Consider the following 22196-nt stretch of genomic DNA (forward strand, 5'->3'; position numbering starts at 1 on the left):
GGCAAATTAGGAGACAAACAAGAGTGGTAAAATGCCACATAGAGGACACTTGTTATGTCCTCATAAAAATCGGTCCAAGTGGACTATTTATGGTCCATTTCGGTTTTCGACATTTGCCCCACAAATGCTTATAAGTCTTATATTTAATTATCTTACATAATTAAATATTAATTTAATTATTTAACCCTTAAATAATATAAATTAACTACCAATGACTACTTAACTATTAAGTAACATAAGACCATATTATCAACATACAATGTGTCAATATTAACCCATTTAGCTAATTTTACAACCTCTTGTAAAATATAAATAGCTAATAAATTCCACCTCAAACTTTATACACATATCGTATAAAATTAATTAATTAACAATTAATTAATAAATTCTAATCATTTATTATTTAAATATCACATAATTAAATAATAAATCTCCTTGTCCCGAGTTCGTAACCCGTCATCAAATAATACTTTTACGTGACTCATTAAAAGTCAAATAATACAAGGAATTAATTATCTTGTATCTCATACAAATAATTAATTAATTCTATTTGGGCGTCATCCTATAGGTGTGACCTAAAGGAATCGGTGATCACGTCGTCACACGACGAATGTCAAACTCTAGTCAGCCAATCATTACCGATTAACGATGACCAGCTGACAAATAAATAAATAAATCCCTGATATTCCTTATACGAGATTTAATATGTAAACACACTCATTGTGGAGGACACTACTCCAACACTTTCCCCCTAAAAAAAAAAGAGAAAACCTCCTATGTTTAAAGCTGCACCATGGAAACCGTGTCGGATTTCGTAAAACGCGAAAACAAAGAAATGTGAGTGTGAGAAATCATTAAAATTTTGGGATAGGCCCGAAGAGGCGCGAGCCCTAAGGCGAGAAATTCTAGGTGTCAGGAAGAAACACAACTTGATAGGGACAAATCATGGCGCGGATCTTGAGAAGCAGCCCAATGAGGCGCGAGCCTCTAAGCGATGCAAATGAGCTTCCCCCTTTTTCGGAAAAAAAGCGTTGATTGTTTTCTATAAATAGGGATGTTTGTGCTTCATTGTTTCATCATCCGAAACACGAAAAACATCTCTATGAAAACCCTTCTTCTTCTTCCACAAAATAATTCATGGATACTTTCGAAAATAGGTTGCGACATTGGTTACGGGATTTATCGCCTCCCGAGAAGTATCAACTCGTTGTAATGGGAGTTGGACAATTGTTGGTACTTTGTCAAGTCAAGGTGCAATCCTCGTTTCTTGAAGCATGCTCTCGTTTTTGGGATTCGAAACATCATGTTTTCGTTTTCCCGAAAGGTGAAATTTGCCCTCTTGCCAAAGAAGTGGGCGCCATTGGAGGATGGCTGGGTTGTACTCTGGTGCTTCCTCTGATTCGGTTGTATTACAAAGAGAAGTTTCGTTCAATGTCGTGCTTGTCAACGAGCCAAGTGAACTTTCTATTTGCTCCCCATGGTGTGGATATGTTGGCTCTCATCAGCATCTTCTCAAACCGGTTGAATGTTAATATCCCGGAGGTGGCTAGGAGAAGGGCTCTTGCCTTTTGCCTAGTGCATGTGTACCTCCTTGTCGATGACTTTAAGAAGAAGGGGTCAAAGTTGTATGATAGTATGACCCTTGTGCATATAGTTGAGCAAATGGAGCACGGTTGGGATCCATCATGGTTGGTGCTTGGCGAGATCATCCAAGCTTTGGATAAGAAAGGCTCTTTTGGAGAAGCTCCCTTGTTTGGATCTCCAAGGATCCTCCAAGTGTGTCTCTTGGAGAGGCTAAGGTATGTAGAGCCTCCGGCCGATTCTTCTTCCTACTCCTTCTGTCATCTTACTATGAGGAATAAGGTGTATTCGGATAGTTTTGCATCAATCGAGGCCTATTGGACCTCGAGATTGGTGGAGGAGGGTGGTCCTCATATCCGTTTTGTGGTGCCGTGGTGGCACTTGAGGTCCTTCACGGGGTTACCCGTTTTGGCCGCTAGTTCTTGTTCTTTGATGGTGGTGGGCTTGAAGGTTACTTCCTTCATTTATCCCGAAAGGCTTATGAGGCAAATAGGGCGTCAACAAAAGGTGCCCGCCCAAGATACTCTCGTTCAAGAGAGTGTTTTCCAAAACTCCGAGCTTGTGGAGATTTTTGAGAGGTGGTGGGCCACTCGGCCGATTTGGGAGGTACCAAACCCCGTTGCCACGACATGGGTGACTCCCGCTTATGTCAAGTGGTCAAGAGCTGAAACCTTGGAAGAAAGATCTAAGTCTCCTAAAGACGAGGTCGTCGATTTGAAGTATAGAGAAGTTGGCAAGGCCAACCGTGCCTTCTTTGACGACTTTGCCGATAAAGTTAGCCCGGATGTAGTGAGGCCACCGAAGGGGAGAAGCTCGGGTCATAAAGAGGTAGTGGGCCGTGTATGGGCTCGACTTGGGCCGAATATGGGGTCTTGCAAGAGAACGGATGCCGTCACCGTTGTAGATCCGTTGAGGATCCGTTCCGAAGAAGAAGTCCAAGTTAGGCGGGCCAACAAGAAGAACAAGGGGAAGATGTGCCCCGGGGGAAAAGGAAAGGGTAGAATGGAAGAATGAAGACCTCTATTACCCGTTTTACTATTATGTTGTAATAGTGTTGTGAGTTTTTATTATGTCGTACTAGCTATGTATTTTGTATTTTGTGCTATTTGTACTATGTAAGATGTCTTAGTCGACATTTTTAGCTTTTACAAGTTGTAGACTTGCTTAGCTTTATTTGTTGTCAAATTTGTAATCTTTCTCATTATTAATTAAATAAAAGGATTGCTTGTGTTAAAAGAGTCGTGAACGCTTGTTTCTTCCATCCATTTTGTAAAGGCAATTCGATTTGAATTATCCTAAACATTGTACTTGTAAATGGGAATTTTTGTGGGAAGGGAGAAAGGCTGCTTTTTTGTATTTTTGTTGGAAAAAGGAATGTTTTTCCTTTTCTTTTTGTTTGAGGTTAATATGGGTGATTTTTTGTGTGTGGGAGGATGGTTGTATCCTTCTTGCGTAAGAAAGGACTGCCTACGTATCCACCTAAAGAGGTGAAATCAAACCATGATCGTAGTTCAGAATGTTTTGTTAATTTTAATTGGGTGTTGTGGTTGTATCCTTCTTGTGTAAGAGAGGACTGCCTGTTAGTTATTTAGACCATGTTAATTCTAATCTTATGATATTAAAATTACCAATTAATTTAATATGGTCTAAATCTGCATGCATGCAAATAAAAGCAAGAAAAATGGTATTAAACCATATTAAGACAAGAAAATCCTTACATTGTATAAGGTAAGTTTTGGGCACAACTCAAGGACTCCTTCCTTGATGTTGTTCTTGAGCTATGAAAATGGATGATCCTCCAAGACAACTAACCACCAAACTAGATGGTCTCCTAAGGAAGCACCCAAGAATCAACCCAAAATACTACTAAAATACTAACTAGGGATATGTAGTAGTAAACCTTGTTTATTGTATATTTGATGTAATAGATAATATTATTACTTTGATAATATTATTAGTTTATTTTATATGTGTTTTAAATGTTTTAAGATGAACAAAATAAGAAGAAAAATGGTCTTTAAAAGCTCCAAGTGAGCCTTCCAAGACAACAAGAAAAGACTAATTTTTCTTCTAATTTTTCCAACAACAAAAAAATGGTGGAGTTTGGTGGTATTATAGGCAATTTGGGAGGGGGGGGGGGGGACAATTATGAGTGGAAAATGCCACCAAATGAACACTTGTAATGCCCTAAAAAATCGGTCCATATAGACCATTTTCGGTCCATTTCGATTTCCGACATTTGCCCCACAAATGCTTATAAGTCTTATATTTAATTATCTTACATAATTAAATATTAATTTTATTATTTAACACTTAAATAATACAAATTAACTACCAATGACTACTTAACTATTAAGTGGTCATAAGACTATTTTATCAACATACAATGTGTCAATATTATCCCACTTAGCTAATTTTACAACCTCTTGTAAAATTTAATAGCTAATTAATTCCACGTTAAAACATATACACATATCGTATAAAATTAATTAATTAACTATTAATTAATAAATTTTAATTCATTTGTTTATTATTTAATATCACATAATTAAATAATAAATCTCCTTTTCCCGAGTTCGTAACCCGTCATCAAATAATACATTTATGTGACTAACTAAAAGTCAAATAATAAAACGAATTAATTATCTCGTATCTCATACAAATAATTAATTTATTCTATTTGGGCGTCATCCTATAGGTGCGACCTAAAGGGATCAGCTGATCACCGCCGTCACACGACAGTAATGTCAAACTCTAGTCAGCCAATCATTACCGATTAACGTTGACCAGCTGAAAAATAAAAAGATAAATCCCTGATATTCCTTTTACGAGATTTAATATGTAAACGCATTTATTGTGGAGGACACTACTCCAACACTACCTACGTATCCACTTGAAGAGGTGAAATCAAACCGTGCTCGTAGTTCAGAAGTTTTGTTTGAGTGCAAATGGATGTTGCCTTTGATAGATCAAAGGTTGTTTGAAACATAAGAAGGTGTCGTAACTTAGACTCGATAAAACATGCAATTTCAAATCAGAACGCGTTGAGGAATTGGCTTGAAAATGGGTATTGTGGTCACTAGTTGTGAAACTTGGGTAAGGTTTGTGGTTACGAGGGTTCAAGGGCAGTATTTCTTGAGTTGGTCGGGTTTGTGAAGTCCTCCCCGTCTAGGTCACTCAGTCTCACTGCTCTGCCCGAAATTATTTTTCTGACCAGGTATGGCCCGGCCCAATTGTGTTTGAATTTCCCTCTCGGATCGACGGGTAACGGTGCTCGGACGGACTTGAGGACCAATCGCCTTCTTTGATGTTCCTGGGTTTGCCTTTTTTTTAATGCCCGTTGTATACGTCGTTGGTATAGCTGGACGTTGTGTAAGGCATTGAGGCGCCGTTCGTCGAGGAGTGTAAGTAGTTCGAACCTTCGACGGGTCCCTTCCGCCTCAGGAACTTGACTTTCCAGTAGGATGCATAGAGATGGGACTTCCAAATCTACTGGTTGAACCGCCTCCATATCGTATGCTAGGTAGAAGGGTGTGGCTCCTGTTGGTGTTCGAATGGAGGTTCGGTATCCCCAAAGTGAGAATGGGAGTTTGCTCGGCCAATCGCGGTAATTGTCTTGCTTCTTCTTGATAATGGTGACAAGAGTTTTATTCGCTGCCTCTACCGCTCCATTGGTTTGGGGACATTAGGGGGATGATCGATGCCGCTTGATTTTTTATTAGTCCAGCAAGGCTTGTGTTTCCGCCCGGAAGTGGGAGCCTTGATCGCTGATGATTTCATGGGGTACCCCATATCTGCGGGATGATGTTATCCTGGATGAACTTGGCCACTTGTTTGGCGGTAAACATTGCATAGGACTGCGCTTCCACCCATTTGGTGAAGTAGTCGATGGCGACAAGAACGAAGCAATGCCCCTTGGTGCCTATCGGGTTGACTTTCCCGATGATGTCGATGCCCCAGGTCGAGAAAGGCCAGGGCGATGTCATGGTGTATAAGACGGATGGTGGTATATGTTGTATGTTGGCGAAGATTTGGCTATTGTGGCAATGTTTGACGTAGTTTCTGCAAACGGCTTTCATGATGGTCCGGTAGTAGCCTAACCGCATGATTTTTGGGTCAGCATCATTGTGCTCGTGTGAGGGCCACATTATCTGTCGTGGATCTCTTCCATGACTTTTTTGGCTTTGTGGTGATCAATGCAAAAGAGAAGAATTCCCTGAGGTGTTCTTTTGTAAGTTGTTCTTGGTTTATCACAAATTGTGATGCAAGTAAACGGATGGCTCTTTGTCCTCTTGTATCAGAGTTGGGAGGAAATTCGTTTTTGCTTTTGTAGTTGAGGATGGCTTGGTACCGAGGTTCGACATGGTTCTCCTCGTCGCAGTTGATGGCGCAGATGTGAGCTGGTTCGCTGCTTCTCTAGACACATAAGGGCATCGATGTCATGTCGCCGGGTATGTAGAAGAGCGCGGCAATTTTTGCTAGGGCATCAGCGAATTGGTTTTCCTCCCGTGGCAAATGAAAGTAGTCGATTTGGTCGAAGCATTTAACCTCTTGATTATTTCTTTGCTCGGTAGGGTGCTAAGTTGTCGCTTCGGATTTTCCATGACCCGGACACCAGATTGATGATGAGTGAGGAATCGCCGTGGACCCTCAATTTCTTGATGCCAAGTGTTATGGCTGCTTTTAGGACAAAGAGGCATGCTTCATATTCGACGGCATTGTTGGTGACGACGAAGTCTAGCTTGACTAAGATCGGAACATGATCCCCTTCCGGTGATATTAGAAGGATCCCTACCCCGAAGCCTGTCAAGTTTGATGCACCGTCGAAGTATAGGTCCCATGCGTCGGTGTCGGCACAAAGGATGTCCTCGTCAGGAAGTGACCATGTATCGGTCGTCGGATCCTCATTGATGGGGTTTTCTGCTAGGAAATCGGCGACCGCCCTTTCCTTGATAACCTTGAGGGGCACGAATTTGAGGTCAAATTCGGATAGCATGAGTGTCCGTCTAGACAGTCTTCCGTTTAGTACGGGTTTTTCTAAGATGTATTTGACCGGGTCCATCTTAGAGTAGATGTGAACCATGTAGCTGAGCATGTAATGTCGCAGCTTCTTTGTTGACCAGACCAGGGCAAGGCATGTCTTTTCCAGTTGGGTGTATCTTGTTTCTTATTCGTTGAACTTTTTGCTGATGTAGTAGATGGCTCGTTCTTCGCCGTCGACTGTTTGTGCTAGCATTGCTCCCATGGCTGTGTCGGTGATAGTCAGGTATAGGGATAAGGGAATTCCTTGTTTACGTGGCATAAGGACAGGAGGTTTGGATAGGATTTCCTTTATCCTGTCGATGGCCTTTTGACAGTCGTCGTCCCAATCGGTGTGATCGGAGGCGCGAAGCTTCTTGAAGATTGGTTCACAAATCATAGTGAGCTTGGCTATGAAGCGGCTGATGTATTAGACTTGACCGAGAAATCCTCGAATCTCCTTCTCGTTCTTAGGCCGAGGCATTTGTTGAAGAGCCTTGATTTGGGTAGGATCAATTTCGATGTCTCTTTTGCTGATGACATGTCCTAGGAGTTTTCCGGAGGTGACCTCGAATGCACACTTCTGAGGATTCAGAATCATGTTGTATTTTTGAAGGCGAGCGAAGAATTTTTGAAGGTCGCTGATGTGGTCGTACCGCTCTTTTGATTTGACGATCATGTCATCGACACATACCTCCACCTCCTTGTGCATCATGTCATGTAAGAGATGGTGACGGTTCTTTGATAGGTCGCTCCGGTGTTGATTAGACCGAAGGGCATGAGAGTGTAGCAATATGTATCCCACTGTCTAGTGAATGCAGTCTTGTGCATGTCTTCCTCAACCATTTTGATCTGGTTGAATCCAGCATACCCGTCCATGAATGATAATATGGCGTGCTCGGCGGTAGTGTCGACCAAGATGTCAACATGTGGCAGAGGGAAGTCGTCTTTTGGACTCGCTTTGTTTAGGTCTATGAAGTCGACGCAAACCCGAATTCACCTGTCTTTCTTGGGTACGGGGATGATGCTGACCACCCAGTCAGAGTATTTGGACACTTTGATGAATCCGTCTTTGAATTGTTTGTCTACCTCTTCCTTGATTTTCAGGGCGCATACGGCGTAGCTTTCATTTCACGGGCTTAGCTCCGGGTTTAACGGGTATCCTGTGTTCTGCAATCTCCCTGTCGATCCCAGGCATGTCTTTGTAGGACCATGCGAATACACCCTTATATTCGTGTAGGAGGTCGATGAACTATTGTCTTTCCGAGGGGTCAAGGGTGGTCCATATCCTAAGTTATTGAGGTGTGTTATCGGTCCCTACGTTAATAGATTCGGTCTCCTCAATGATGGGGGTCCTATCTTCTCGTTTGTCAAGTTCTTTGGCTATGTGAGGTGGGTAGTCACTTAAGTCAAATGACTCATATTCGTTCAGAATGGCATTGCAGTTAAATTGAGACGAGTCATAAGCAAACTTAACGTTCATTAAGTCGACTTCGGCGAAAAGCTCAAATAAGACAAACATCTCATGGGCAGACAGAGGTGACACAGCAAAGGAGGTGGCCTCTGGAACAGGCTCAAGGTTGCTACCTTCCGTATGAGTGGGGATGACCCTAGCTGACTCAGCCTCTAAAGCAGCCACAATTTTGTGATAAAACAGTGAAAAGGGGACTTTGACCGGGACATCAGGAGTGCTTGGAGCTAAGACAGACTCTGACTGTGACTCGGAGTCAGAATCTTCTTCACTTCCCTCTTTGAACATAGGGCCTTCTCCAGTGGTGACCTTGAGAATGCGGCCTTGGCAGTCGGTCCACATGACAGTCTTCCTCCAGCCTTGTACAACTTTCTCTGGGTCAGTATCCGATATTAAGGCAGTGGGATCGAACTAGCTATCCTTTAGAGCAATGTTGATGATTTCCTCATAGTCAAGGTGCTTGATGTTGTCTTCTCTGAAAAAGAGACTGATATCTTGTCCGTCGAGGCATGGGGTTGACTCAGATTTAGTCGACGCAGCTTTGGTGTTGTTGGGGATGAAGTAGCAGTCTTGAAAGACTTCTACGCCCGGGTGTTTGACCTTAGCTACGGGGTCATAGATTGGCTCAGGAATTCCGTTGTAGAGATCGGATTCTCCCTCGGGGACGAAGTATCCATTGAGAGTCAAATGGTAGGGACGGAGGATGACTCCATGCTTTTTGCGCTTCCGTATTAGGAGGTTCATTTTCTGGATGTCTTCATCGGTAGGCTCATAGCCTAGCCCGAAGGGGAAGTTAGGGACCTTGTCCTGTTTCATGGGAGGCAAGGTGCTCTTTAGTGGATTGAGAGGTAGGCCCGGGAAATAACCCTGGCGCATCAGAATGCGGTCGACTATGAGGTTGGAGAACGGGTCACAATCAAAGGCTGCCGATTCCTCGGTTAGGGCATTCACAGCTTGGAATCCCCACATTTTACTATCGTCCTCTTCAATTACCTAAGAGGCTATCCCTTTCTTCAGGATAGCCTTGATCGGGGATGCGGAAATTGTGACTGTTTTCCCGTCGAAAGGGACCCTGATTTTCTGATGAAGAGTTGAAGTGACAGCCTTCGCGGCGCGAATCCAGGGGCATCCCAGAAGCACATTGAAAGAGGTGTCGATCTCGACCACTTGAAAACTGGCTTGAATTTCCAAGGGTCCAACTGTAATGGACAAGGTGATAAGCCCCGCAACCTTACGATGAGTGCCGTCATAAGCGCGTACTCCTTGATTGGTCGGGACCAAGTGAGCTTCCTTGATAACCAGTTTGTGAGCCGTCTTGAGGGGAATGACATTGACCGCAGATCCGTCATCCACTAGAACCATAGGTACAATCTTCTTGAGGCACTGTACAGTGATGTACAGGGCCAGGTTATGGTTGGCTCTGAATGGAGGGATATCTTCGTCAGAGAAGATGACTGGGTTGCTCAGGTCGGGAACATCCCTTGTCATGTGTGCTACCACTTCTTCAGGAGAAGAGGTAGAGGGAACTGTCAACTTTCCCAAGGCTTGTAGCAGAGCCTGTCGATGTTCAAAGGATGTGGCAATCAGTTGCCAAATTAAAATTTTGGCCTTCGCCTTTTGTAGTTGTTTAAGGATCGGGTTTTCGGGAACCTTGGGTTGAGTGTCCACGTCCAGGACAACTTGGTCATTCGTTGTTGGAATGGGTGTTGTATTGTTTGGGTTTTGGTACGGCCGTCCGGACCGGGTAAGATGACCGATCTCTTTTGCTTGTTGGCCCTTTCTCGGAACGATATAGACGTCCTCTGTGTCGTCTCTCTAGATCCCGTTGATTTCGGGAATACGAGGGTACCTTGGATGGGTATTCCTCGGCGTATAGTTTTTGTAGGGGAAGTTCTTATAGGTGTAGTTTTTGTGGGGTTGATTATTGTGGGGTGCGTGGTAGAATGGTTGCGGGAGCAATCCTTGCTGGTGAGGGGAGTTATTGGTGCTTTGAGGACCCTCCCTCAGGTGTGGTGTTGGTGTTGGTAGGTTGAAAATCAACTGGTGGTAGACGTCCTCAAGTTGGGTAGTCCTTTTTGAGAGACTGACTATGGCTTCTTTAACCTGTTGGAACATGGTGAGCATGGTTGCGGCGCTGAACACGAACATCCCGTCTTAGATATCCTTTTCCAAGGCATTCACCTCGTCATCAATTGGCAGGATGAGGTGTGAGAAATCCAAGGTTGGCTCGTCATCCGAGATGGCATGGATACCCAAGGGGTTCATCTTGTTGTTTGGTTTGGTGGGTGGAGGTAAAGGTAATTCCCCGTTTTCAATCATATCTTGAATGGCATGCTTCAGTTCAAAGCAGGCCTCTGTGTCATGACCTTTCCCCTGTTGGTATTGGCAGTAGGCATTGGGATTCCAAAAACGGGTTTCCTTGGACTCGAACGGGTCCGGAGTAGGCCCAATCGGCTATAGCTTCCCTTGATCCATGAGTCTTTTTAGGGTACCGGCATAGGTTGTCCCCAAGTTTATAAATACCCTATGAGGACGCTCAGTTTTCTTTGTGGTTAGTTCGAGGAGATTAACCTCGTCAATTTTAGTTATCTGGCCATAGGGACGAGATCCAGCTGATGTAGATCCTCGATAACCTCTACTAGTGGTTTTGGCTAGGACACCCTTGCGGAGGTTGTCTTCAATGCGGGTTCCGAGGATTTGAAGGTCCTGGAAAGTTTTGATGTTTTGATATCTCAATAGGTTGGCATAAACCGGGCGGAGGTTGTTGACAAACTTCTCCACCAGAGTTGATTCACTCTGCTTACTGACCAATTGAGTGCTTATCCTTCTCCAACAGGTTAGGAATTCTGTGAACCCTTCCTTATCATTATGAGCTAGGACCTCAAGAGTGCGGGTATTGGCTTGGACTTCGACGTTGTCGGCGTACTGTTTAGCAAATTCGACGGCGACTTCTTCCCAAGTAGTAATGCTCGCGGGGTTGAGGGAATAGTACCATTGGCGGGGAATTGGTTCCAGGGATGACGGAAAGATCCGGGTGAAAAGTTCCTACTTGACCCCTTGATAGACATGTAATCCTTAAAGGCCCATATGTGGTTGAGCGGGTCCTCCACTCCCTTGAACTTGGGTACATCAGTTAGGGTAAAGTTGTCGGGTAGTTGATCCCCAACGGGTTCAAATCTTCGATTGTTCTCAAGGTGGATGTTGTTACCACGGGCTAGGAGCTGTTCTTCCAAGAGCTTGAGCCTTTTCTCGGTTTCGCTCAAAGGTGGAGTATTGTGTTCTCCGGTTTCCTTGTTTTCCAAGGTGTCGATACGGGTCTCGACACAGTCTAGGGTGACATTGAGAGCGGTGAGTAGGCTGGCTAGCTGAGCAGTCGTGAGATCTCTGTTGTCATCGTTGTTAATGGATGATGCGGAAGACGGAGACATGGCTTCTGAGACAGAAAAAAGGCTCACGTTACAACCTAATCCGACACGGTTTAACTACTAAACGCAGATAACACAAAAGACGGAATGACGCTTTAGACTCAACAAGACGAGGGTAACTGTGTGCGGTGCCTCGGCGCTGACACGATTTATAATGTGACGGTGTTGACCGAACTTTGACCCGGGTCCAACATAATGGCGTGACGCCATTGAACGCGTCTAGAGGTGAGATGACTCAAAAGTAAAGACCCATAAGTACGTTTGCTTCGACTCGATAGACACGAGGGGGAATTGGAATGGTGGACTGAAATTTTCGAAAATAGAAATTTCCAAAAAGATTTGTTTGTCGCTTTATGGACGGCGTCCGAAGAATAGGGATCTTCAAAAGGTCGACCAGTTGAAAAGGTTGTCTTGAGTTGTTTTCAAAAGATGGTTTGAGTTTGAGATGTGGCGGCTCTTAAACAATGTGCTATTTCCGAAGACGGTTTTTGAAATCAAAAATCGTATGTTTTGAAAATCGAGTTTTGAAAGGTTTGAAAAGGTTGTGGTCCCGGGGACGGTGTATGATCCTCGGGATTTGAAAAAATCTAGAAAAAGGGTGTGTGTGTCATATTCGGGTTTTGAAAGAGCCATTGTGTCGGTGCGAGACAGGTTAAAATCCGTGTCTTGACGCGGCAATTATAACAGCGTTAAAAAGTGTTTTTTAAAACGGTTGTAAAAAACCGGGTTTGAAATCGTCATTACGACGGCCTAGGAAGGCGTGCTTTTTGAAATGCTTGTAGAAAACTGGGTTTGAAAATCGTCATTACGATGGCCTAGAAAGGCGTGCTCTTTGAAATGGTTATAGGAAACCGGGTTTTAAAATCGTCATTACGACGGCCTAGAAAGGCCTGTTTTTTGAAATGCAACGGTCGGTGAAAGACCAAGGTTTGAATCAGCCATTGTAACGACAGAAAAGGGAGTTTTTGAAAGTTTAAAATGACACGGAAGGACTTATGGTCACATAACACATAAGTACTCGCAGTTTCATTATATTATGCATAATGCTGACACGGGTTTTGGCTTAAAAGGGTGGGTTACACACCAAGCGACAAACCCCAATTTTCGAGAGGATACAAATCCAAACAAAATGTGTAAGGAGGTTGCCCTAGCCTCGTGCACGAAGGAAATAAAAGCTCTTTGACGTAACAGAAATATGTAACGTCAACGATATGCTTGACTCAATCGGGATTCGAAACGTGGGGATGAGAAAACACATGCCGACGGGACGAGCCAATTGGTCGATAAGGGTTAGGTTGTGGGCCTGGACAAGGAACCCAATTTATGACCGTAATATCAATTAATTCATTTCAACCAAGACCTCGTTCGAGTCTCACCATCTAGGGATAAAAAAGACACAAGTGTCCTAGTTATCCCCAGTGTAGTCGCCAATCTGTGGACATAGGCCACCTACACGCCCAGCCACTTGTGGACATGCAGCAGTCGGAAAGCCACGCTCGGTGGCGTAAAAATGCTTTTGACCGGATCGCTTTAGATCGCTCGGTTTCGTCTCGGCAAGGGTCTCGAAACTATGCAATAGATGTTCGGAGTCGCCACCAAGCATTTGTGGGATGCTTGGAACCCGTTCGAATCCACTTTATACCTAGGTCAATCAAGGCAAAAAGCGGCATTTGACATAGGTACTAAAGATAAGGAGTCGTCCCTCTTTAGCATCCTATCTCTAGAATGACTCCCGTACGTCCTGGATAAGGTTGTCCATTATCAAAAGTTTCTGAGTAAGAGGTGAAGGTACGTATTGGGAAGCCCTTTAATCGGACACCTAATCCCGCCTGCGGTAGCGACCTCTACTGATCGATCTTGGTTGGTTATATGCAAAAGTTGATAAAACGGGTAAATGCATGAATGCGCATCTGAGCTTTCTATGTCAGTTGTTTATACAAGTATCAAGTAATTGATGTTAAGTCGGATTTAATGTTGATTTTCATGCAGGACGGAAATTAAACATCCATTTACCGAGTTAGGTTTATGGTGCATAACGTGATCCATTTGTCTTAGAAAAGCGTTTTGCAAATATGATATAAAATGGGCCGGTTTGTCATCTGATCCGTCCTGTATTCGGGTTATCCGAAGTCGGGATCATCCTAGACGGGTGCTGGAAAGGAAATAGAGTCTGCATCAGGCAGCCTATTGAGGCGCGAGCCGTCAGGCGATGCAAGCAGACCTGTTCTGGTTTGAAAACTGGAAAATAATTGGCCTGTTTAGGCACGGGGCAGCAGACGATCCAAGGGGATGTCTTCTGCCTGTTGAAAACGTTTGTGAAGCGGTTTGTCAAGGGCGTGTTTGAACCCGTCTTGGTTTGAAAAGGTCGTTTGGGCCGCTTTGTGTTAATGTGAGGAACGGGACTTGAATAATCGCCATTGTATTGACAATATTCGACGTCGGGTTCGGTTTTGTAAGCTTGACATGAATAGTTTTGAAAAATGATTATGAACTAATTGTATTAAGTTCATTTGTTTGTAATTAGTCAATGTTTATCATCGTACTCGGGTTTAAATCGACATGGTATGTGGAACCAAAGATGAGTTTGCATTTATGACTAATATGTTGGTTTTGAACTGTAAAGAAATGAAATAAAAGGTTTTAAATTACCTTTTAAAATGTGATTAACCAAATATTATCACCGAAACTCAGATTAAACCGTCATGGTATAAGGAACCAAGGGTGAAAATGTTTTATGGTTAAAAGATTTATCATAAAAATGATTTGAAATGGTAAAAACCGGTTGAAAAATGAAAAGATTGAACTCAAACATGGTTTTGGCTCTCTCGATCCGTATTTTGTACCATGTTATGCAAGTTTTAGCATGTTAAAGTCATAAAACAGATAAAAAGACATGAAAGAAGAGGATTATTACACCCTCATACTTACATGCTAGGCTTGAGACGAGAAATCGACGAAAGTGTGACAACTTGTTAGGTTGGAAAACTCGGTTGAAAACCATTTTAGCAATGTAAAGAGTGTTTTGTTAAGTTTAGTGATGGTGTAATTGGTCGAGATGGTCGGTCAAGTGATTTAATGCACGATCACGGTACCAAACAATGTGTATGGCTTATATTTTCGATCGGTGGGTCGAAAATACGTGTCGGTTTGTGACTTAAGAAGTCGAGTCTAGAATTTTATGGTAGAGATGAGGGCGCGTGTAACACCCCCTTCTTACCCGGCCAAGGTAATTGGGAGACGTTACCTTCTCGGTTTCCCGAGGCGGTGAATCGGAGATACAATAAAGAAACACTTATTATAAATGACAAGTTTAGTGATTATAAACCATTAACTAATGAATAAATACAACTCATGGCTACTATACTCGTCTAACTAACAACACTCGTCTCGTGACTCATCAAGCTCGTCCCGTCTCCCTCGTACTATCCAAACAACCTGTACATAGCCTGCTCCCCATATGACCAAAGGATATCATATGGATCGACACAGGCCACCCCAAAAGAGACAGGTGACAATGCACAGACACACAAACGTCATTTTCAATAAACAAATAAAGTGCAACCCGACTGAAGTGTATGAATATGCAACATGAGAACTAATATGAATGAGACGCTATCAAACAACCACCACACCGGTACCGGGACACGCCCAGACGTACCCACAACCACCACGGTACCGGGACACGCCAAGACATACCGACATCCCTACTAGTACCGGGACACGCCCAGACATACCAACAACCACAAACAAGTACCGGGACACGCCCAGACGTACCGGGTTCGGAAGCCAACCGGATCCCCTGCCAGACGTTGTGTCTCAACCACACGCATCCCCCCAAACTCAAGCCATTAATGTGCACATCCTTTTTGGAGTGGGAAGATCCAAGAGGCGACTCAAGCGTAAGACGGTCTCCCAACAGTCTTACATCTCCAAAGAATCAACAACAACAACATATTCTCCACACACACAAATACAACCAATATATGAATTATAACCCAACATCTCATAATCATCCTCTTAATGATGAAATTAACCACTAAACAAGTTATAATGCAAATGCCCTAATTTATGTGAGACTAATTACAACATAAACAACACCACATTATTGAAACCGAGTAGGATTAACCTACCTTTTAGCATAATCCATAAGCTAGTCGAAATCACCAAGTATTCATCTCATAAAACCATCTCATCCTACATAAATCACATAATAACTATCACAAATCACTCTATACTATAATACAACACAAAACCCCTTATTATTACCCACTAATTACCCATATATTAACAATAATTACTATATAATCAACCCAAACAAAAACCCCCAAAAGTTAGGGTTCATAAGACTAGAAAAAGGGGTAGATCTCAACTTACAAGGTGAAAGGATAATGGACAAGGTGATTAATTCTCTAATCCAAGCTTGAATCCCATATAAATGTGTTTATGAGGGTTTTAGAGAGAAGGGAGAGAGTTTTGAGAGATAAGGAGGAAGGTGGAAATGATTTTTGGGTTAGGGGAGAAAGGGTTAAATCCCGTGTTCTCAAAACAGCGGCACTCGATCGAGTGGCGAGTCCACTCGATCGAGTGTCACTCACTCGGTCGAGTGCTCCACCCGGTCGAGTGAACTTCACTCGGTCGAGTGCGACACAGTTCTCAGCAATGACCAATTTTCGTAAAACAATCATATATCACTCGTTTCAAAGTCATTTAGGGTGTGTGACGTACCGTTGGAATAATAAGAGAACAAGCTATCACCTCCAATTGGAATCATATCAATAGCATGTCTAGATCTCAAGTTATGACTGTTTTAAGACGACCCTTCTATAAGCGGACATTATAACAACTCCACTAAGTCTAGTATTGGTTATACTCGGTCCACTCGGTCTACTCGGTCGAGTGAACGCCTTAGAAACTACGAGGTATTACAATATTCCCTCCTTAAAAAGAACTTCATCCCCGCAGTTCACCTCACTCTCTCGTTTCCTCAAATCTCATGCATTCTCTCGCACCTCACATGTTTATCAAGTGTATACGCTCTTTCTAAACATCACACTCATCCCAGAGTTCTTCATTTAATTCTCACTACTTCTCGCATTTTGTACTTTATCTTTCCTAAATTTCTGAATTATTACATCCACTCCCCCTAAATGAGAACTTCGACCCGAAGTTCAGCCATCAAACCTCATAATGATCTCATACACTCGTTACTAAATTCCACGAATAACTATGTTCCAGGTTCAACACTCTCTCTTACCTATTGCAACTCCATTATCAAGTCTCATATAGTCTTGTTCCATTACTATAATCCCATTCTAGAAGCCTCTTTAAGGGCCCCTCACCTACAAGCCTCCCAAAGGTCAAGCGCCAGGTCAAACCCATGAATCCAATCTATAATCCCATAAATAACTCCTAACTCATGTTGGTCATAAGCATACGTATCTATCACGGGGTATAACTCGATTATTATGTCTCTATATCGCGTCAATTCTCGTACTTCCACATGTATGCACATCAATCACGAATATACGGACTACAAGAAATAATCAATTAATGCAAATTTTCTCGTTATGTGACTCAAAAATACTCAACATTCCCATTTCTGAACATCATGCCACGCATATACCGCGTCAAGTCCACCATGTGATCACAGATGTGTTTCCATATCTGTTCCCATTATAATGTGGCTTTTGAGTGAGATATAATTGAATGTTTTTGGTTAACATGTGTAATTGGATGATAAGAATGATGGCTTTTGAGTGAGATTTGGGCACTCATTACTCAGTCTGATGGGTTTTGGGTCACTTGGAATCACACTTATAATATCAAGCGGGGAGATTTCTGGACTCTGCAGAAGAAAAGTAATCATTCTGAGAGTTGGAGAAGTATACTGCAGGTCAGGGATGACTTATTGGTTATTGCAGGATCTGGTGATAATGCTACAGGGTTGCTGCAGAGCTGTGTCAAGAGGGGGAAGCTCCAGCTTCACCTGTTATATAATCATTTCAGGTAGCGTGGAAATAAATTGAGTTGGGCTAAGGTTGCTTGGAATCGGGCTCTATTGCCTAAGCATAGTTTCTTCCTGGTCATGGGTATGCAAAGGAAACTGGCTACTATTGATAAGTTGAATGCTAGGGGATTGTGCATGGTTAATCGCTGCATATTATGCAAGATGGATAATGAATGCCACAAGCATTTGTTCTTTCAATGCAGCTATTCTGCTCTGATATGGGGGCAAATTCTCCATTGGTTGAATATGCAATATAGAATTGTCAAAATGAATAAGGAAATGCACTGGATTGCTAGTAGAAGAACCTGCAAACATTGGAAGGCTAGATGGTACATCAGTTGTTTGGGTGCTACTGTCTACTGCATTTGGGAAGAGCGCAATACAAGGATTTTTTCTGGACATGAGCATCAGGTTGATTATGTAGTGAAACGAATCCAATATTTAGTTAGAGTACGCTTATTATATGTAACTCACCCCTCTAAAGTAGGTGAGATTGTAGTTGCTCTAAACGGATAGTATCTGTGAAAACTTGTGGTTATTCTTTTGTAAGATTGGCCATCTTTCCCTATATGGAGGAATAATATGGCTTGCTTTTCTTGCAAAAAAAAAAAAAGGTTATTTAATAACTAAAAATATTTATATGATGTTTCTGGCCACGAAATTTTAATATGATCTCACATGCATATTTAATTATTGTATGTAAAAGTTGAGATTAATGTGATTAATTTTGCATAATTCATGATTTTAATGGTTAAAATTGGATTAAATCGAGATTATATAAGCTAAAAATAGCTATAACTAAATTTATGCCATGAATTTTTTTCACAAAGTGGCACACATATTTAGAACATTAGATGTGAAATGGAAAAATTAATTTTTTGATAATTTTGTGAGTTTATTGATTTTTATGTGATAAAATCGATAAAAGGCAACTATATTAGTCATAAAATTAAATTCAAAATTTTTGGGTTGGATTTATGTTTTTCCAGGATCTAAAAATTATTATAGTATGTTCAAAACTTTGATTTTGAATTTTTCATAATTTTTGTGATAAATTTGGAATTAAGTTCTAAAAATTATGATTTATGCTATTTATTCATGAAATAAACTAAAAAAAATGCCTAATGAGCAATTTTTATTGAAGTTTTGGGATCTTGGTCATATTCCCGAATATACAAAATTTTGAATTCTAATTGTTCCAAATTTTTATGATTTATTGGGATTTATTTCTTTATCGATAAGATTAATAAGATTATAATGAGCAATAATGTTAAACCAAGTTAGATTATTATCAAATCTTAGTGTTAACTAATATTTGAGTCCTACTAGTGTTAGGGTAATTAACTTGAGCTTAAATTTGATTTAAGTATTATTTTAAGTGATTTTAATAAGTTAAAAGTCACGAATTTCCATAAAACCAAAGCGATATACGATATAATCTAGTAAGGCGATTTGGCACATTCTTTTTTGCATGTTGAATACATATATAATGCTTCATATTTTATAGATGTATGTCATTTACATTTATGTAATTTTGAATCATGTATTTTGTCTAAGTAAGGCCTTAGTTTTTAATCGGTATTACCCGTAATGTAAGGGAATATCGATTCGGTTGTAATTTTATTGTGATCTCTCATCACCGTTTTATAATTTAATAGATTTAAATTTTTAATTACAAATGTATAATAGGAATAGCTATGTTTTTTATTATTATTTTTGTAATTCCGGAGTTTCCTAAAGATGGAGCCATTCGGAAAGGAGTTCCGATCAAGACGGTGTTTCCTTGGGAGGCGTGTCACATGAAGTTCAAGGGGCCAAAGGAGTTGGTTTCCGAATATGTAATAGATTATTAGATTTTCTATTTTTAGGAAAGGCCATACTAGGAAATTGCTTTTCTTTACATGTTCTATTTTATATGTTTGCATGGATGCTAAATTGCCATAACATCACATGCATATCTTTTTATATCGAATTCTCGACCTTGTCAATTATAATTATCGATAGATCACTAATTTAGTTCACTTAAAAGAGATAGATAATAAATTGACAAGACCTTCACATATTTAAAATTTAGATTAGCCTTACCAAATAGTAGGACCAATGAATCCCCGTGACATTTGGGGTAGGTTCGGTTTTCCTGGGGTGCTTTCATTTTTCATTGGGTAAGTGGGGTAATAAAACGATATTACAAGCGAAATTTGATTGGACTCAACGGGACATGAAGACTAGTCTTATGTTCCGGGGCTAGAGATGAACTTAACGTAATTTCATCGACCGAGAGTTCTAATAGTAGATTAAGTTAAAGAGTTAACCCACCGAGTTATATTAGTGAGGGATGTATCGGTTTCCCCATGCCCGAGTTAATATGGATTTGGATCTCGGAATCATTTATATAATTGGGTGGAGGTCATTATATAAATGCTAAAACATGCTAAAATGTTTTCATATTTTAACGATGAATGTTTCTTTTCCCACTATTTCGTTGTTTTATGTTATTCTTTATCATTTCTCCCATTAATATACGATATCAATTCGATTGTAACACGAGACTCCGCTAAACCACTATTACTAATGACAAATAGAATCTCTTTCTAAATCCTCAAATGAACGGTTTAAATAGGGCATGGACTAGTTCCTTAGGAATCGTTCTATTCCATAGAACTCCATTGGAGTTGTCCTATGTCATATTAGATTAGGATCTTAAATTCCTAACATGCCTATGTATAATTTCTTGTGAAGATGTGTGAACAGAAGTTATGATTAGTCAAAATATGTTTTGATAATATCTTCTATGTATCCACGGTTCAAAAGTCTTATTGATCAAACTAAACAATTTTCATCAAGAACTTAAGTTATTAAGAACATGACAATGTTAAATTGGTAAATTGATTTGTTAGAAATTTTGATTAACCAAATACCACAATAGAGTTAACCCTTGTGAAGGATTAACTAGGAATTTAAATGAAGATAAGTCTTCATCAAGTAGAAATTCTTGAAGTCAGTGGGAGCAATAAGAAGTAAATACCTATCTTAATTGTTAAAGATAGAACTAGGCTCGAAAGAGAAAGTGTTAGACACTAAAATAGAGACAAACCCCAAATAATTAAAGATCAAGGAAGTTGGTCGTGTGACTCCAACATATTCCTTCTTGAAAATCCATGACATTGACATTGCATTCTTGCCAATTACCACATCACGAGTATTTGATATAAATTTGTGGATTTGATCATAGTATTTAGTATTATCGTGTGACGACTAGCAAGAATGTTGTAGTGTACTCATTTTAGTTTTATATTTAGAAATGTACCGCAATAATTGTTATGATGTACACTAACTCTAAATAAGAATATAATTCATGTTTTTGTATAAAAACATAAAGGGTTTCTCTATTATGCAATTAAAACAAGCGCTGTGTCCTTACATACCACGACTAAGTTTATGGTGAGACCATACAAATCAAGGTAATTATATTCAAACTAGAAATAATTGTCATATATATACAAGACTCAAGTTGGTGACCCCAATCATTTCTCAATTCTCGATTGAAAATCGCATTTAGAAACTAGTTTTGACTAGTGTCCCAAACCATTTGATTGGAAATCTTTTGGTGTGTGCAAATCTTGTATTCAAAGCAACATAATTCATGACTTTTTCTTGAAAAGGATTATGAATAGAGCAAGATATTCGCCCTATTGACACTTTGAAGTGTATGGTCGAATACAATTTCAATCATAAAAGGTTATTACTTCTTCATCTCTTTTACCAGCGAACTAAGTAGATACTTGGTATCCACTTAATGAGGTAAGAAGATAAATTCTTTGAATAAGTTCAATGAATGTTTAAAAAGTATCAAAACCTAGAGATTATAAAACCAAAGTATTAGTACTTTGTTAAAATGGGGAACAATAAAGTGAAGACTTTTATCTGCACCAAAAAGAGTGTGATACGGTATCACAAGTTCACTTTCATTACGATATGATAGAATCTTTACATTGTAGTTGGAGGTAGTTTCTGTTATAAAATTTGTCTGGCATTTAAAGTTTCCACTAATATAAAACATGGTTAAAGCAATCATCTACTTTTCATATGAGATATGGTTAGGCATGGTACCTAAATTGTAGCTTGTTTCGATAGTAAACATGTGCTCTCTCTTCCTACATGATCACGAGAACAAAGGTTTGTGGCTCGTGATGCTGTCTATTAAAGAAAAGGGGATTATTTCTTAAAGAAAGAGTGGGAGAAAATGTTCAAGAGCCACAAACTGAGAATAAGACGTAGGAAGATGTTCCTTCTTGGCCAAAACCAGTAATTATTTCTTCGAAACCTAAAGTGGACAGGAGTCATGTTATTTTTGAAAGTAACAAACCTGTAACTTATTAAGATTCTTTATCTAGTTTCAACTCCGCAAAAGTCCGAACTGAACATAAACATTAAGATGTTTCCATGACTTGGTTGATTGGCGGTAAGAGGTTTACACCAATTGCAACGCTTCATTAAAATTATGATTTCATAATATTTGACTGTTGGATTTTAAAATCATCTTGGATGAGTTTTGTAAATCGCAACTATCCTAAGGCAGGATATGAACTTAAGAAGAAATCTTAAGTAGAAGTCAAGGAGTTTAATGGTATGTTTCAGTCATGTAATAAACTTTTCTCGATTTGTCGAGTAGTAACATACATGAAGTTTAGTG

This window comes from Silene latifolia, chromosome X (assembly GCF_048544455.1).
Source record: "Silene latifolia isolate original U9 population chromosome X, ASM4854445v1, whole genome shotgun sequence".
NCBI lineage: Eukaryota > Viridiplantae > Streptophyta > Magnoliopsida > Caryophyllales > Caryophyllaceae > Silene > Silene latifolia.